Below are 15987 nucleotides of genomic sequence, written 5' to 3'. Positions count from 1 at the left end.
CCTTCCCTTCATACAATCCTCAGTGAGTACTTAGGTTGATTCTGTCTTAATTATTGAAAATAATGCTGCAATAAATATTATAGAGCCTATAATTTTTGAGTTGTTGCTTCCATGTTTTCAGATAGATGCCCAAAAGTGGGATTGCTGGGTCATGAGTTATTTCCATTTTTAGATTTTTCAGGTAAATCTTCAGAATTGTTAATTAATAAAGGCTGCTTGGGTTATGTTTCTTCTTGAGTGAACTTGGATATTTGTATTTTTTTTTATTGAATTGGTAGGTTTCATTGTTAAATTTATTGGCATAAAATTGTATTTAATATTTCATTATTGCCTTAGTCCATCTCTCTGGACTGGTATAATAAATACCTCAGGCTGGGTAGTTTAAAACAATAGAAGTTTATTTTTCACAGTTCTGCAGGTTAGAAGTGTCAGAGCAGATAATGCTGGCATGATGGTCCTCTTTCGGGTCACAGACATCTTGTTGCGTCCTCATGTGGCAGAAGGGACAAGGGTGGTTCTCCAGTGCTTCTCATATAAGGACATTAATCCATTCATGAACTAATCACCCTGTAAGGTTCCATTTCCTAATACCATAACACTGATCATTAAGGTATTAACATGGATATAAAATTGGGGCAAACATTCACCTTGAACTTACTGTTCTTTTAATATGTTTAGAATCTGTAGTGATATCATCACTTATGTTTTCACTTTTATTCTGTTTGAGTCTTTTCCTGATCATCTGGTTAATGGTTTATCAATTTTATTGATCTGCTCAAATAATTCTTTTGGTTTTATAGATTTTTCTCTATTGTCATTCTCTTTCCTACTTCTTTGGTATCTGTTTTGATATTATTTCTTTTGAGAAACAATTTCTTTGAGCTATTTCTGTTTTTGAGTTAATTTGCTTTTCTTTTTCTAGTTTCTTAAGGTAGAAGCCAAGGTTATCTATTTAATACCTCTCTTATTTTCTGACATAAGTATTCAGTGATTATAAATTTCCCAAGTTCTGCTTTTGTGACACCCCACCATTTCTGCTCTGTTTGTGTTTCATTTTCATTCAGTTCAAAGTACTTACTAATTTCATTGGGTTATTTTTAAGTGGAGTATTTAATTTCCAAAATTTCAGGACTTTCCAGAGATCTTGCTTTTATTGGTTTGTGACTTAATTCCATTTTCATCAGAAAACATGTTTTGGAACATAAGTTCTTTTAAATTTACTGAGAGTTGTTTTATGATGTGGAATCTGACCGCTTCTGGTAAATGTCCTGGGTGTACTTCAGAAGAAATCATACTCCACTGTTGTTGGATGGAGTGGTCTATAAGCAAGGTCAGATCCAGGTGATTGATAGCATTTTTTTTTTTTTCTCACGTCAGAAGGGTAATGTGCCGACGTCGTAACAAGGTTTAAGGGAGGCACATCTCACACAGCCGCGTGAAGACCCACTCATCATGCTTATGAACCGGAAAAGGATCTGATAGCATTTTTTTAATCTACTTTATCCTTGCAGTTTAGTTGTATTAATTGAAAGAGTGATAGTAAAATTGCTGATTATTGTTGTAGATTTGTATACACCAATTTTATATACAAATATATACCAAAAATAGTTATACCAATTTGCTACATCTATTTGATGCTGTGTTATTAGGTGCATACACATTTAGAATTGTTTGGTCTTGATAAACGTACCCCAGTGTTACTGTGAAATGATTATCTTTGTCCTTGGTAATGATATTCTTTGCACTCAAGTCTACTTGGTTTGATCAGTACACACTCCAGCTCTCATTTGGTTAGTATTAGTGTGGTATCATCTTTTCTATCTTTTTGCTTTTTCTTGTGTTGTTAAAGTACTCTTCATGTAAGCAGCATATTTATCCAGTGCAACTATCTTTGCTCTTTATTTAGATGTTTTTATCTAAAAAGATTTTTGAAATGGTTAGGCTAAAATTTCCTTTTTGTTTTCTTTTTATCCCATCTGTTCTTTGTTCCCTTTTATCCCTGTCTTTTAAAAAATTAGATATTGTAGGGGGCCTCCCTGGTGGCACAGGGGTTAAAGTCTCAGTGCTATCAAACTGTTGCCAGCCACTTCAGCATGAGTTCAATCTCTGGCCAGGGAGTTGACCCACATGGCGCAGCAGACCTCTCCTGTCTCCCCTGCTGCTCCCCGTCAACAGTGTATTTCAGTAGATCTGCCTGTTCTGCTGCCTACTCTGTCTCTAGTGAATCCTCTCACCCCCCACGCCTCTGGCCTACACCCCAGTTCCTGTATGTGTAAATAAATAAATCTTTAAAAAATTATATATTTAAAGGGCCTCCCCGGTGGCGCAGCGGTTGAGTGCTGGGTTGCAAAGCTGCCCCGCAGCCTCTGAAGCACCGGTTCGATCCCCGGCTGCTCCCTGGCTACTGGAGGAGGGTCCCACATGGCGTGAAGACCTCTCCTTGCCGCCCGCTGCTCCCCTCAGCAGGTGCTTCGGTCCTTCTGCCTGCTCTGCTCCTTGCTCTGGCTCTGGTGAATTCTCTCACCCTCCTGCGCTTCTGACTGTACCGAGTGCTTGTATAAATAAATAATAAATAAACAAATAAATAAATAAACAAATAAATAAATATTTAAAAAAATTAAATATTTAAAAAGATATTAATATTTTCTGCATTGTTAGCTTATAAGCTGTAAGTCTTAGTTTTTTCTTTTTGCGTAGGAGAATTGGGGTGTAGGCCAGATGTACAGGGTTGAGAGGATTCACCAGAGGCAGAGTAGGGAGCAGAACAGGCAGATTTACTGAAATACACTGCTAAGGGGAACAGCTGGTGAGACAGAGAGGTCTGTTTTGCCATATGTGGGTTAGCTAGGGATTGAACTCAGGCCATAGAGGTCATAGCTCTGAGACTTAACACTTAGGCTCCAGGGAAGCCCCTAACTCTTAGTTTTTTGGTTTTTTTTTTAATGCTATATTTTATTGTTTAGGGTCTACAGTATTCATTTAAATTTTTTTATTATTTTATATATTTTTTACATCATTTTTCATTTTTGTACAATGTATGCATTTTCATCTCGGTTATAGTTCCCATGAAATTCCCACTACAGTATTCATATTTAACTTGTCAGGGTCTACTTTCAAGTGATGTACTGTTTCAAGTATGTTATAAGAACCTTACAGTAGTATACTTAATTTCTTCCCTCCTGGCATTATGTCATACATTTTTCTCATAGATATCATCTATATCTATATAGATTGATATATATGTTATAAACTCTAGAATACAATGTTATTACTCTTTAAACACTTTTCTTTTTAAAGTGATTAAAATAATAAGAAAAATTCTGTTATCTCTATAAATGCTATCCTGGTGTTCCTTGTTTCTTTGAGTAGATCCTTTTTTCCATCTGGCATTTTCCTTCTGTGTGAAGGACTTTCGTTAACATTTCTTATAATGTGAGTCAGCTGGCAATGAATTCTTTCAGCCTTTTGTTCCCTTTATTTTTTATTTCATTTCTTGTGCCTGGGATTTGTTGAATTTTATGAATCTGTGAATTTACAGTTTTGGTCAAATTTAGATACTTTTCAAATTCTTTTTCTTTATGTGCTTTCACTTCTTTGGGAACTCCATTAATATACAAATTAGGGCTTCCCTGTTGGCGCAGGGGGTTAAGACGCAACCTATGATGCTATCCACAGCCGTTACAGCACTAGTTTGATCCCCAGCCAGGGAGCTACCCACAGGGCGCAGCAGACCTCTCTTGACTTGCTCACTGCTCTCTTCAGCAGTGTATTTCAGTCAGTCTGTTCTCTTCCCCACTCTGTCTCCGGTGAATCCTCTCACCACTCACCCCGCCCCCGACCTGTACCCCAGTTCTTATATGCATAGTAAAATAAATCTTTAAAAAATACACAAATTAGCTGACTTGAAGTTGAACAGTGTTGTAATTTATTTTTATATTTTTCTTTCGGTGTTTTATTCTGAGTATGTTTACAAGTTAATATTTTTAAAAGATCTTATCTGCCATTAATTCTATCCGGTGTGTTTTTCATCTCAGAGAGTGTATAATTTTCATCTCTTAAGTTCAGTTTGGACCCTTTTTTAATATTTTCCATGCCTCTAATTAAATTTTTGATAATATATCCCAATTGAACTTTAAAAAATTTATTTAAAAATAAAATTTATTTAAGATAACCAAGTGGTAGATTTTTTTGTAAGATTTAAAAAAAGATTCAGTGTAATTGTGGTTTCTTGAGTACATTTCTCTTTGATTGCCCTCATATTTTTTCTGTGTTTCTTTTCCAGTTCTTTTTCATATAATTTTGCTATTTTTTTAAAAGCACATTTTCCTTATTTTTCTTTTCCTTTTTCCTATTACTTGATGTCTTTGCTTATCCTTACTTCTATTTTAAAACATCCTTATGTGCACTTAAGTAGGATTATTAATGTGTGCTAAAAAACACCTAAAAGATAATTTTGTATTTGGCCATCGTATCAGTATTTAGAAATACACATTTCATTTGATAGTATTTGTAAATTATTTTTCATCTCAGAATAATGTCCATTTTACCCCGTTATTGACAGGGTTCCAGAGACCTCTGTAAGCAATGGCATTATTTCTAATTAGCATAAGAATAGGGATTTAATACGGTGAGTGAGATGCTTACAAATTCATTGGAAGGTCTGTAGGGGCAGACAGACCTTCATTGGGTTTCCTGAAACTGCTAATTTGTCAGCACCCCTGAACTATTCTGCTGAGATCAGGAGATTACAAATCAGAAAGTTGCTGTCGCCATTTCTTGTGTGTGTTGGGGGGAAAATCACTATATTTGTTATGCTTGGAAAAGCTCCCACTGCTGCTAATAGACTGCTGAATTAGGAAGAAGCTCCTGGCTTTAGAACCAGATCACTTTTGCCTTGATCTTGAGAAACAAAGTGGATACTATCCCCTCTGCTTTTCTTCCCACGTCTCATTTTCAAAGTAAAGTTTTGGGTGTGAGTGCATTGGCTTGGTTCAACCTAATTATGTGAAGAACCCAAGGAACCAGTCCACATTACTGTATCCCTCAAAGAATATAGACAAAGGCAATTCAATGATTAGTTTACATGTAAACAATAAGTTCCATGGAAAATGAAAGCAGTATTTTCTTTTTCTCTATTGATAAACAATCCTGTTTTTGGCTATGTTGACCTCTCTTGCCTCTGAGATCAACAAGGGGATTTTGCAATGAAGTATCAGGATGATGATCATCTAAACATATTAATATTTGCTGTGAAAATATATGAATGTTGCTAGCCAATACTGTACTCTTTTGTATACCTGACATATTTTGAAAATGACCTTACAGCTGTTCAAGTGATAATGTTATAGGGCAGGGAGAGGGGCAACCCAAACCCTGCAAACCTATTCTAAATGGGTTCTGCCATCCGCTGCATCAGCACAAAACATATGAGACTTTAGTGGGAAGGAACTTTAATACAATTTGGAAACAATACAGGAAAGGCAAAGAATCTAATTTCTAAATCAAGCACCCAAAGTTACCCGTCCCCTCATGGGTAAAACTCCATCCAAATGGGATTGGCCCAGAGCAAGGCCCCAAAGCCTGCCACAAGTCCAAAGCATCTTCCAGTGGGGACCCACAGAAAAGGGTCAGAAACAACCAGACTAGCCTGGAAGGAAAAGAGCAAAATCAACATCAAGATAAAAGCTGCCAGTGTCACCTCCCCACGGGTCTCACCCACATCCGTGTCACCCAGTCCACGACCAAAAGACAAGCACAGTTTCTTCACGTGTCTCTAGGCTCCATGTGCCTCCTCCAGGTCTCCTGGCTCCAACCTGCTTCCTTCCTCAGTCTTCTCTGCAGCTTCTTCTCTTCCTGCTCAGCTCCACCCTCCCTTGGGTGGGGCAGGGAACCTGGAACCTCCCCCTTTCCTAGGGACCACCCTGTTACAATAATATTTTAAGGCATAACCATCATACTTTTATCCCTTAATTATTCTTTCTCTATTAGATAAGCTATTCTCTTTAAAATCATAAAAATGTGAAGAACATAGAGAAAAAAAATCCAGAATTTCTAGAGCCACCTAATGCAACTGCCAGTTTAATGCTTGAATCTACTCTGTTCATCAAAGCATGCTTATTATTCTTGGGGTCCCTTTAGGATAACAACTTTGGTGCTGACCCACTACTTTCCAAGGCAGTTCTGTTTTTTTTTTTTTTTTGGTTTGCCAGAGATTTGAGATCTAATAAAGGACAAAGTGTATATAGCTTTCTCTTTTTGACAGCCCTACCTTTTTCTTCCAGAATCCATCAGTCTTGTTCTGCTGGATAAAATACTTTGTTTCATATATTAAATCAAAGTTGAGTCTCCAAAAATTCTTTTCTTTCATATCAATCTTAGTTTCATGAAAGTATATTTAAATGAAGAGATAATGTTCATATTTAAAATATACCTGTCTCAAATTACTGCCTTTTATTAGGTCTCACCCTCTGTGAAATCATTTGTATAGCTTCTTGAATCATCTTATCTACTTTACCTGCAAGAGCCCCAAGAGATTAATATTCTCCTACCTAGAAACTAGGATTTCTTTTGTCATCTGTTTACCTTTCCTTGGTCTCTGGAGTGATTTTTTTCAAGCCTTTTCCAAGCATGTTTTTCCAAGCAAGCAAATCTATCACTATATAACATTTTGGGAGTTAGTAGTAGTTTGCTCAAGTACACACAAAACATTACAGCAGACTTGAATGGTTAAGAACCAAAAATCGCTTGTTTTCCTGACTTGCAAGACTTGTTTTCTTTGAGAATAAAAAAATAAACTTATTAATATTTTTGTACTGAAAAAAAGACCCTTACTGTCAAACATTAAATACAGGTTGATCAGTTTGAACTGCTACATTGTCTTTTGCATACATACATAGATTTTAAAGCTTAACTGCAGATAAAATTATGAACCTCAGTGTTATCTTATTTAAAAGAGTCAAAAGCCAACAGCAGCAGTTATGATTATTTTATCTATTATTATTGGCTTTCCTTTCCCAAACAATTCTTACATGAATCTTAAATGGTTGCAAGGTTTTAGTGTTTATTTCTTGTACAGAGGTGGAAGAATGCTAAGAAAGACTGTAGCTGACCTTTGCAATGTTGGCCTAGTGAAAGTTTGCTGGATAAGATCCATGTAAGTAAATCCAAGTCTAGTTTGGTTCTATATGCTCAGTGACACATTTACATTTGGTTTCAGTCTACTGAATTTAAATCAAACAAAGATGATACCAGAACACGTTTATGTTCCTGTCACTGCAGGACTCAGTGGTTGTGGTTTGTCTCACAAACAACTATGATATGATAAGTTTATACCTTATGTCTTTAAAGCTCTGCATTAAAAAACAAATTTGGGGGCCTCCCTGGTGGTGCAGCGGTTGAGCGCTGGGTTGCAAAGCTGCCCACAGCCTCTGCAGTGCCGGTTCGATCCCCGGCTGCTCCCCGGCCGGAGGAGGGTCCCGCATGGCGCGCAGACCTCTCCTGCCGCCCGCTGATCCCCTCAGCAGTGTACTTCATCGGTCTGCTTGTTCTGTTCTCCGCTCTGGCTCTGGTGAATTCTCTCACCCTCCCGCGCTTCTGACTGTACCCGGTGCTTGTATAAATAAATAAAAATAAATTAAAAAAAAAAAAATTTGGGCAGTTTTCTTTTTAACAGTGACAGAGAAAATTTGAAAAATTATCTGCCTCCTAGTTGTTTAATTCATATAGGACAGATAACGCCTTTATTTTAATGTTATTCTATTTCCTCTTATAAAAAATGCTTTCATATGAATATAAGTATACTGCAGGCATTCGTTCTTCCACTCATTATGCATAAGCAGATATCTAGTATTATAGATACTGGAAGGAATCCTGTCCTCAAGGAGCCTGTAATCTAGCCATGTCTCAGAATACAGTGACCACTCTGATAGCAACCTTTACAGAATATTGCTAAGATGTGGATAGTTATTCTTTTTTGTTGTTGTAGTTTATTCCACCTCTGCTTGGGATTTAGTTGTGCCCTTTTCCATTTGAGAACCATGCTATTCTTTTTTTTTTAAGATTATATTATTTTTTATTTAAGTAGTATTGACTTACAACACTGTATATGATTTAGGGATATAGGTACATACCTCTTTAGATGTATTTACCACATGCACCAAAAAAACACCATTAGTCCATTAGGCCTCTTCTGCACTTTCCTTCTCACCTCCATCTTCCCCATTTGGTAGCTTCAATTCTACAGTGAGAGTTCTAGGGTTTTTCTTGGCTTAGTTTTGTCAACCATACCTTTCTTTACTTCTCACCCATTATTTCCTCAAATATTGTTTTCCCCCATTCTCTTTATTCTCCCTTTCTAGGAATAGAACTCCTTCTGCCTCTGCCATCCTCTCTGACTCTTTTTTTTTTCTTTTTGAAGATTTTAATTTGTTTAAACAAGCACTGGGTACAGTCAGAAGTACGGGAGGGTGAGAGAATTCACCAGAGCCAGAGCGGGGAACAAACAGGCAGACTGATGAAGTACACTGCTGAGCGGAGCAGTGGGCGGCAGGAGAGGTCTGCGTGCCATGTGGGACCCTCACCTGCGGCCGGGGATAGAACTGGCGCTGCAGAGGCTGCGGGCAGCTTTGCAGCCCAGCACTCAACTGTTGCGCCACCGGGGAGGCCCCTCTCTGACTTTTTGTATGCTGCACTCTAGATAATTTCTTCAGTGTTCTTCTGCTCACTGACCCCTTCTTTAGCCAGGTCTAGTCCTACCATTGAGATTTTCATTTTAATATCTACATGTTTTTATTACATACTTTGTTTTTCATAGTCTCCTGTCCTTTCATTGTGTTTTTTTATTTTTACTTTATCTTTGTGAACATACAATTCAAGCCTTTTTCCTTAGGTATTTTCCTTACTATGCATGTTTTCCTGCTCTGGGCCCTTGGGAAATTTTCTTCCTTGTTTTAGTGTTTGGCTATATATTGTGTTTTGTTATTTTATCCAGGATTTTTATACATTTGAATATGGGAGTTGGGTATTATATTTTGGGGGGGCAACTCAGTTTCCCCAGTGTACTATGAATTATGTGTATATGTATAAAAACATTTCTGTTTTCAATATTACCTAAAATTCTACACATAAAAATTCTACACGTTGCAGTAAATATGCTTAATAGGTATCTCTCTAGTAAGTGGAGATATACAGTCATATGTTATAGGTGAAGCTACCACTAAGGATTTATCTTATTTAATTAACATAGCATATACTTATATTTACTTTGTAAAGTTACTCTTCTTGTAAGGGCTTTACAAATATTTTTTTTTATTTGAGAAATTGCCTTTTTTTTTTTTTTAAAGATTGATTTATACAAGCACTGGGGTACAAGCCAGAGGCACAGGAGGGTGAGAGAATTCAACAGAGACAGAGCAGGGAGCAGAACAGGCAGAAGGACTGAAATACACTGCTGAGGGGAGCAGCGGGCGTGACAGGAGAGGTCTGCTTTGCCATGTGGGAATCTCCCTGGCCAGCCGGAAATCGAACCTGCATTGCAGAGGCTGCGGACAGCCTCACAGTGCTGTGTTCAACCCTCTGCGCCATTGGGGAGGCCCGGCTTTACAAACTTTAACTAAGTGAATTCATTTGCTCTTCAAAGACTGCTCTAACTTTTCTAACCATATGTCCCTCTTAAAGCACCCTGTCCGGCTCCACTTCCACACCTTTTAATACATCCATACTGAGCTTGATTCAGATGCTTGACAAGAACCTTTGGTGCTTGCTGCATTTTAGAATATTTTATATCTTTCATGCCAATTTTGTATAGCCGATGAGCTGTTATTATCCCTTTCATTCAGTCACTTTAGTGCTGATTTGTTTGTTTATTTTTGCGTGCCTGCCTGCAGGGTTTAGGCAATATGTAAACAGCCAATGGTGGTTACATTTGCAAGGAAGTCTTAATAACTATCTTTTGCTTCAAAGCTTTGGATTTGTATTAGACTTAAGCTGAGTAAAGCATAATGAGTGTGTTATTATCTGTGTCATGAGCACCTATAAGCAGAGCACACACACCCAAATTGTAAAAGACATACTCAGCTTTTATACTGTTCCCCAAAGTATATCAATATCTATTTCTGGAGAACAAAGGTCTTTTCCCCAGATTAGCTGGGAGACCTTGCATTCTGCTGAATTTGGCCTAGCTGTTGCTTACCAGCATATCTTATGGCTACTCAGTAAGTGTCACCATCTTTTCTTGGCCTCAGTGTTCCTTCTATTCCAGTCCACTGATAGTAGTTGATAGCCCAAATCTAACTCACAGCCACAGGGACTTTTACCAAGTAAACTTTGATAATACTTTGAAAAAAATTATTGTATTGAATTTAGGTAATACTAGAAGTTTTTTTTTTGTTAAAGAGTTGAGGACTTTTTTTTTAAAAAAATTATTTATTTATTTATTTGTACAAGCACTGGGATACAGTCAGAAGCACAGGAGGGTGAGAGAATTCACCAGAGCCAGAGAGGGGAGCAGAGCAGGCAGAAAGACCGAAGTACACTGCTGAGGGGAGCAGTGGGCGGCAGGAGAGGTCTGCGCGCCATGCGGGACCCTCCTCTGGTGGCCGGGGAACAGCCTGGGATCGAAACGGCGTTGCAGAGGCCGCAGGCACCTTCGCAACCCAGCGCTCAACTGCTGCGCCACTGGGGAGGCCCAATACTAAAAGTTTTGAGGAAGATTTGAACTTTGGTTCTCACTTAAAAATTATTATGAAAAACAGAAAAATGTGTATGGGGCTATTTTAGATTTAAGAGGTATCAGAGGCAAGCATAGTGTGTAAATCTTGTTGGAACTTTTTAGGAAAACTAGCAGCTATAAACTGTTTTTTGAAACAGTTGTATAACTTGAATATTATGTATATACTAGATGATAGGAAATTATGGTTAATTTTCTTAGTTGTAAAATGGTATGGTGGTTATATAAGGCAATGCTTTTATTCATAAAAATGCATACAGATATTTAGGGGCAGCCTACATAATGCCTCCAACTTACTTTCAAATGGTTTAGCCAAAAATAGAAAAAATAACAAGGAAAAGAATTGGGTGTATGTATGTATTTAGAGAGAGGGCAGATATGGCAAATTTTTTAATGCTTCATGCATCTATGTGAAGGATACAGTCTATCCATTATACTATTCTTTCAGTTTTTCTGTAGGTTTAAAGAATTTTTCAAAAGAAATTTTGGGAAATAAAAGAATATGTTTTTGTCCATAGCCAGTGTTACAGTAAACAGTGATAAACAGTAAGCAAAATTTAAAGACCAGTAAATGCATTACCTAAGTAGTTGCCTCTTAGGTATTCATATGTATTTAAATTTTATTCTAAATTTTTAATGATATTTTAAGATTATGCAAACATTGGTTAATGTTTATGCTCACCTGTTGAAATAGTGTTTTTGTTTTTAAAATGTGGTTATTGCTAATCAGCAATGTTATACTCAACACACCACATTAGCTGAATATTCAGAATGAAAATTGTGAGTGCATTCTTTTCTCTGTCTTGTATTTTAGGATATTTTCTTCTTTGTTCAGGGTTTTGCAAGTTACACTATCAACATCTGTACTTCAAGGTCTTTCAAGTGTACAGCTTACCGTGTTTCTTGTTGATCTTGCTTTTCTGATGCATTAAAGGCTGGTGTGTCCATGTACAGGAGGTGTGTGCAGATTTTTCAAAGGGAATGCAAGCATGGGCGAGCTTCAGGGATCTGTTTTTGCATCCTCCTTTTTTTTCATTTAAAGATTTATTTTTATTTATTTATGCATACAAGAACTGGTATGTAGACCAGAGGTGGGGGTGGGTGAGAGAATTTACCAGAAACAGAGTGGGGGAGCAGAACAGGCTGATCTACTAAAATACATTGCTCAGGGAAGCAGCAGGCGAAACAGGAGAGGTCTGCGCCATGTGGATTAGCTCCTCGGCAGAATCAAACGTATGCTGCAGTGGCTGGCGATAGCTTGATAGTGCTGACTTCAACCCCATGTGCCACCAGGGAGGCCCCCATGTATTCTTTTTTTCCACCAGGCCATCTCTTTTTTATTTATTTTTTATTTTTTTCATTTATATATTTTTTTACATCATTTAAAATTTTTGCACAATGTATGTATTTTCATCTTGGTTATAGTCCCTATACAATTCCCACCCCCCTTGTTTTGATCCTACTTCTCCTCCCCCATCCCCTGTAATGTGTCTCTGCTTTATAGTTGCTTGTTGATTTACTGTTTACAATAGCTAAGCTATGGAAACAACCCAAATGCCCAAAAATAGATAACTGGATCAAGAAGATGTGGTACATACACACAATGGAATATTACTCAGCAATCAAAAAAGATAAACTCATGCAGTTTGCAGCAACATGGATGGAGCTGGAAGGGATCATGCTCATTGAAATAAGCCAGAAAGAAAAAGAAAAATACCGGATGGTCTCACTCATAGCAGGGATTTAGAAAACCTAAATAAGGGACCAGGAAAATGACTAATTATAATAAAGTAAAAATCAAAATCAACAAGCAACTATAAACCCCATGTATTCTTGAACTAAAAACTGCTCCTTCAAGTTGTCCACCTGCGTCTCCACTCATGGTAGCTTTTTCACTCTGAAAAAGAAAGTCTTACACCTTAATGTTACCTCTATAGCATTGTCCTAGGGAATTAAATACCTTAGCTCGTCAAACAAAGGGGCAATTAGAATTACTGTTTCAGGAAATCTTCTTTTAATAAATAGCCAAATCACTGTATATTAGCCGTGGTAGTTTATCTTTTCCTATCTTATGTAAATTGTAGGAGGCTTTAGAACTAGGTTATATTGTTATGTTTGCATGATTATAATCAGTAGATTATAAATGGATAAAAGTGAGCTAAACTCTTTCATGCGCCAAGTGCTATTCTTTGAGAGAGAAATATTTGAGAGCAGAGCAAGGGTAAGTTTCAGGTAAAAGATGGCTTTTAAAAAAATATAACATATTTAAAGGTAAGCTAATTTTTCAGCTATTCCCAAATTTTTGTTGCTGGGATATGTCATTAGAGCAGATGAAGCAGTACTTGTTAGGGATCCAGTTTTTATTTATTTTTTTTTTAAGATTTATGTATTTATGCATATAAGAGCTAGGGTGTAGGCCAGACGTGGAGGTGGTGGTGAGAGGATTCACCAGAGACAGAGTGGGGAACAGAATAGGCAGAGTGACTGAAATACACTGAAGGGAGCAGCGGGCGAGACAGGAGAGGTCTGGTATGCCATGTGGGTCAGCTCCCTGGCTGGGGATCGAACTCGTGCTGTAGTAGCTATGGATTACTTCTTTGAAGCTTAACTCCGTGCATCACAAGGGAGGCCCCTGATCCAATTTTTAAAAATGTGACTGGAATATTTTCCTGGACTATACGAGATTGTCCAGATAAAATATGGGAAGAAAATATTTTGTGATTTCCTTCAGATAAAATGTGCATCATACAACAAAGTAGTTGATGCTTTTTCTATTGAATTATATCATGAAATATTTATATAAGCTATACTTAATTCTCATAAAATATTTTGTATTTTCTGCCTTCTATTAATAAAACATTAAATTATATTCTTGCTCCTAGACTGATTTGTTTTTAGCAATATACTTGCAGTAGGTTTCCCACCTTGGTATTTGCTCCATATCCTCTTTTGTGTGATAATGTATTCATAGCTTAGATAAGCTTTAGGGCAGAATAAAAGCACATGTTTGAGTTCCCCTGGGAAACCTGGTGACTACTCAGGTCAGAATCCTACTTGACACCTATTTCAGATCTCACTCCCATCTGTCTTAGCCCAACTTTGCTTTGCTGAAACCATATATATCTTTATACTTTTTATCCTGGCTTATGCTATCAGCTTTGATTTTTCCAGCATTGAAGGAATTTAATGATATAATTTAGAGTACATATACTGCATAGTATGTCAGTTATTTAAGGTTTGCTTAAAAGTTTAAAAATGTTACTGTGGATACTATATTTTTCCTGTATTTAAGGAAGTTCATCTAAATTATTTATAAATTAACTTTCTGACTTATGTGTCCATCAGGGACCTTATTATTCTCTTCCTCCACGGGTGGGTAGTAGTTGGTAGATTTGTGAAAGAAATAAATAAAAACTAGCATCTATATCTCTGATGTGGCATTTATTTAATTTCAACACAATGTTGAAATTGTTGTATGTTTGTTTACATCCCATAATAAAATATAAACTCCTATAGGTGTCATATTTTACTCGTCAACAGAAGTCCCTTGTAGCATTTAGGGTGGTTCTATCCATGTTTGAAGGAAGACATACTTAATCACTTGAAAATGATAATTGTAATTCATACTTGTGTATTTGTATTTTCTTTTTAAGAGCAGGTCAAAAATGTTTAACATGGCAGTTGGAAAAATTTGGCAAAGGTTTTCTTATGCAGTCCCCAGTGGAACCCTCAAAGCTTGTGTTATTAAACTAGTGATGTTTCCAGGTCCTCTGACAAGTACAGTATTTGGAAAGCTAAGTTGTTTTAATTAGTGTAGGATGCATGCTTTATTAGAGCATTCTGACCTAGAGCAATGTCATGATGCTGGTAGCTTCAAGAATTCTCTTGAATGTGGCATATAAGTGAGAAGGTGGCTCTGGCTAGAAAACTACACCAGTGTCTAGGGCAGGGTGCGCTGCTGAGATGGGATCAGATGGCCAGGCCAGGACTGGGCTTATAGAGATAATCATGTCCAAATGTTTGATAGGTTCCCATAGGGTGCTCTCTTAGGCTGTCTGTAGGAGTTAAAGAAATACGATCCTTCTGAAAGACTCAAACAAGCATACTGTAAAGGTAAGAATAAAGTAAACGTTAGAGTAAACTGAATATCTTGGCCAGGGTTTTGGGCAGCATTCAAGAGAGTAGGTTTTAAGATTACAGGAAGCAGGAGTTCTGTGTTACTAGGAGTGATGAGGAGAAATAGCCAGAGCTGCTATATTACTCATGGATTTAGGCTCTGCTTTGGATTGAACTAGCTCTTTATGTCTGTTAATTCTGAGAATCACTTGTTAAAGTGTCCTGAACCACTCTTGATTGTTAGTAATCAGTTTGAAGTTAATATGTTAGTTTATAAAATACATATGTGGGCCTCCCCTGGTGGCACAGTGGGTTGAGTACAGTGCTGTGAAGCTGTCCACAGCCTCTGCAGTGTGGGTTCAATCCTGCCTGGCCAGTGAGAATCCCACATGGCGCAGCATACATACCACTCCTGCCTCACCCACTGCTCCCCTCAGCAGTGTACTTCGTCAGTCTGCCTGTTATATTCCCCACTCTGTCTCTGGTGAATCCTCTCCCCCCACCCCGCCACCTCTGACCTGTACCCTGGTTCTTGTATGCATGAATAAATAAATCTTTAAAAAAAATACATATGTGAACATAAGGAACATATTGTAAGTAGATATGGCAAGTGCCTTCAGTTTGGACACTTGCAGCTTCCAAGTAACAGAACAACCAGGTCACCCTGGCTTAAACAATAAAAAGCTTTACTAGCTCATATAAAAGGAGGTTCCTATAAAAGAGAAGGATAACCTTCAGAGTTGTTGATCTGGCATTCTCAGCAGTGTACTCAAGGACCCAGGTTCTTTCTGCTTTACTATTCACGTGGTTTGCTTCATCTCAAAGCACATTTCCCTTGACACTATAGATTGTTTTTGGTGAGATTCAGGGCTGTTTATGGCTCTGTGCATGGGTGGAAGAAAGAAAGAAAAGTTGTTGTTTTCTCTGAGGGTAAGAAGGTATTTCCCAGATGCCACCAGCAGACCTAAGGTCATGAGATAGGAGTGAACTTTTGCAGGTCAGCCTGCTCCAGGGACAAAGGGTGAGGTCAGCATCCTGAGATACATGTTCTCTCTGGGGAGAGGGGAATGCTGAAGAGAGTCAGGAATCTGTTGCGGAGCAAAAGGGAAGGACTGGTTCTAGGTGTTAACCTATAACTTTAGAAA

At 37.6% G+C, this 15987-nt stretch overlaps 1 protein-coding gene and 1 non-coding gene across 6 annotated transcripts in view; one reads left to right on the top strand and one right to left on the bottom strand.

The window, feature by feature from the left end:
* MARCHF8 (membrane associated ring-CH-type finger 8) overlaps nt 1-15987 on the top strand; it is a 104351-nt gene that overhangs the window by 45633 nt on the left and 42731 nt on the right. The window lies entirely within an intron of this gene.
* LOC119234973 (small nucleolar RNA U13) lies at nt 1372-1475 on the bottom strand. The gene has a single exon (XR_005122744.1). It is a non-coding gene; the product is annotated as a small nucleolar RNA U13 (small nucleolar RNA).

The sequence above is a fragment of the Talpa occidentalis genome, unplaced genomic scaffold (genome assembly GCF_014898055.3).
Source record: "Talpa occidentalis isolate TD23 unplaced genomic scaffold, MPIMG_talOcc4v2.1 talOcc4.8, whole genome shotgun sequence".
NCBI classification, from domain to species: Eukaryota; Metazoa; Chordata; class Mammalia; order Eulipotyphla; family Talpidae; genus Talpa; species Talpa occidentalis.
This window is presented reverse-complemented; position numbering and strand designations above follow the sequence as displayed.